We start from the raw sequence: 3,586 nt of genomic DNA on the forward strand, positions 1-3,586 counted from the left end.
CTGTTTTTGAATTTGATTGATCCTTTCGATTTTTATATAGGAAAAACTAGCAAGTAATCAATTCATTTTTCATGTACTTCTTGAAATAATAAATCATTTAATTCAACATTGAATCTTTTTATGATTTTAATTCTGAATTTATGAATGACCTGTCCTTTTAATATTCAAATCATTTATTTATATTTTTTAAATAATGAATCATTCATTTAACATTGATACTTTATGATTTTCATTTTCATGAATGACTTGTCCCTAAATTGATTTTTTTTGTTTATAAGTAAAAGCAAGGGTATTTCAGAGCCTTTTTGCCCACTTTAAAGTTAACATTTATTTGTTTGAGTCACTACTTCATATTTTTTACACAAACACTTGACCCACTTAAAACAATTAAAAATTGTTGCTGTATGCATTAGATACTTCAATACACGAGTCACTGTTTACGAGGAAAATACATAATAAAACTCACTAAAACAATTTTAAGTTCATATGGAATAATATAGTATTTAATTCTTTCAATCACTGATTTACTAAATATCAATTATAAAAGAAGAAAGAAGGTAAGAAATGTATGTAATACACGAGAAAAATCATCTCGTGGGGGGTGGAGGCATTTTCCTTACAATTATTACTTTTTTTCGAAATACGGAATTTGCTGTACTCATCTCCATATTAGAAAACTGGGAGAGGGGCCTCAAAATTAAAATTAAAAGACTTCAACTTACACAAAAAAGTATGCTCGGGAAAAAGTTGAGATCCTCCCGCCCCATTCTACGGGCCTGCAATCTATTATGATTGAAATGGTGTATCGAAATCAACTATGTTTTGCATGTTATTATTTTATTTAAACTCAGATTTTGCATTTAGGCCTAAGGCGCGAATCCAGCAGTTTTTTTTCAGGAGGGGGGGGGGGGGGGGTTCAATCCAAGTAAAAAAAAATCTAACCCAAAATATCCAATAGATCTGTGTTTTCAAGGAGGGTCTGTGTTTTCTAGGGGGTTGCAAGGTCACTTTTACTTGGTTAAATTAGTATATAATTTAATAACTCTGCAAATACATGAGGGGTTCCGGACCCCCCCCCCCCCCTAGATCCGCTCATGCATTTTCTGAGAGATTTAAACTTTATCCACATGAATTTCAATTGACTGAAACTGAAACCAAACGTACGTTAAATGTATATGTGTCAAAAGCCATTGTTCATCTGAAAGTGGTCATTTAAAATTCACTCATACGTAGTATTCACAGCAGGGGAGGATAAAGAACGAAATGATATAATGGGTCATATTAGTATAAATTGTTCAAAAATATGGTTAAAATTGACGGATTAGCGACATGTGAACTTTAATCATGACAAAACATTGATATGTCAATCCGTGCGGAGGTCCCTGACATTTTATTTTATCAAGTTTATATCTATATGTACATGTTCTACTGTTATCCATGACCATTAAGGTACAAACGTGGTATAGAGCTAATACTTAACTCTATTTTATCTCAATTGGTTATATCATAACATTCATGTTTTTACATGTGGAGCTTCAAACCCGAGTATTCAATACACAAAACTGTCCGGGTATTTGAATTGTCGACCTACTTTGATATATAATCCCCTTGGAGGGTGCTTTATAAACATTTCTAACCGATTAGACACTCTTTTGTACCTAAAACTAAAGAAAGAGATTTAAAGCGCAGAGTGGAAGGACACCTTAAAACGAAGCCGCTGAAAAAAAAAACCTTGGTACATGAGAGTGCATTTTGTGTTATCTATAAGGGGAACTTTAAATGTTCAGAAATCAGAGGGGTATTTCCAACATCGACAAAAATTTGACAGAAGGAGAATAAAGAGTCCACTGTGTTAAAAACTCGTAAATCTTCGCCATAAGGAATTAATTATTATGTAACTTCCTTGTTCTGTGTATAAAAAAATGTTCCGTATAATTCTCAAGTTGCGCCCTCTTGAAAGATCTCAAGATAAACCATAGATGAGGCTTTATACGGATTTCGTTGTGTCATTTTAAAGCTATGGAGTGTGTGGTTTGTCGAGCTTCATCAAGGGATTTTGTCGTCCCTGGCCTTCCTTCATTGACTTAATGTCAACATGACCAGTCACGCATGTTGGAATAAAAAGTTCCAGTAGAAAAGGAAAATGGAATTAAACACATCAACGGTTAATTTTTCAATTATTTTGGAAAATTCTTCCCATCCGGATCCATATATACTTTTAAAGGAATTAAATGACAAAGCGGCTTTGCGTTATTTACCTGTGATAATTTTTCTGTTCGTGTTAATGATCTGTGGAATAATTGGCAATATTCTAGTGTGTATTGTATATCTCAGAAAGAAAACGAAACTGTCTCCGGATTACTTTATTCTCACTCTAGCTTTCCTGGATCTCTTGACCTGTATTATTGGAATTCCGGTGGAAATAGCAGATTTACGCTATCCGTACATGTTCTATGCCCCCGCGGCATGTAAACTCTTACGAACCATAGAATCTCTCGGCCATGGGGTCAGCCCTGACCCTAGTGGCGATATCCATAGACAGATATAAACGTATCTGCAGACTGGGGCAGCACTTCAATAACTCTACCGTGAAGAAATTATGTGTCGGTGCAATAGTGATGGGGGCGGTCATTGGATGGCCCGCGGCGGTCGTGTTCGGGAGGAAAACTGTATACGTCGGACTTTCCAAAATTGAAGGCGAGGACTGCTCGACCGCGGACGAAATGAGAGACACGATATACCCCCTGCTTTACTATAGTGCAATAATGTTGTGTTTTGTCGTCTCTGTCATATTTGTGATTTTTGTTTATGTCCGAATCTCAATTTTTATTCGAAAAGGAATTTCTTTACGGAAAAACCGAGCGAGTGAAACTGTATCGACCTATTCCATGCATGTTCATTTTATAAATGACGAGAATACGAGTGGGTCGTCGCCTAGTCAAGCTCACCCCATGTTAGATGCCACGCCCAAAAATCGTAAACGACTAGTCAACAGTTTGAGAGTCACAAGAACGACTACCATCTTTGTTGCTGTGACGGTGGCTTTTATTTTGAGTTATCTCCCGTTTCTCGTTATTATGATCATTCGCCATGCGAAGAAGGATTTAGAAGAGTCGCTTTCTGATGATGCAGAAGTCGTGTACAAATTCTTTTCGAAATCTTATTTCGTTAATAATGCAATTAATCCTCTAATTTATAGCTTTCTGAACAAGAGATTCCGAACTGATGTCAAAAAACTATTTAGCTGTAACAGATGACTTACTTTTAAATGCTTTCAGTTAATTATAATTTTCTAATAATAATTTTCTTTGTTCTGATTTCTTTTACGTTAACTTTACTTTTAAAGGGACAAGACAAGATATTAATTAAATTTTAGATATATTAAGGATACACCAAAGGTTTCCAAAGGGCAAAATTTAATTTGCTTGTAATTCTTTCATTAACAAAGATAACATATTAAAAGTATATATCATTTGAAAGCTTGTTAAATATACTATTTAATTATTGTATTTTAAATTTCATTTTTGTCTTATTAAAAAAATATTAATATTTTAATGTAAATATTAGTGCATTTATATTTAATAAA

General features: G+C 34.1%; 1 pseudogene; it reads left to right on the top strand.

Moving 5' to 3' along the window:
- The first annotated feature begins 1,445 nt into the window (after positions 1-1,445).
- LOC134234427 (orexin receptor type 2-like) lies at positions 1,446-3,280 on the top strand (annotated as a pseudogene).
- Positions 3,281-3,586: the final 306 nt, after the last annotated feature.

This window comes from Saccostrea cucullata, unplaced genomic scaffold (genome assembly GCF_032062105.1).
Source record: "Saccostrea cucullata isolate Sc308-1 unplaced genomic scaffold, CSIRO_AGI_Scuc_v1 ctg12664, whole genome shotgun sequence".
Taxonomy (NCBI): domain Eukaryota; kingdom Metazoa; phylum Mollusca; class Bivalvia; order Ostreida; family Ostreidae; genus Saccostrea; species Saccostrea cuccullata.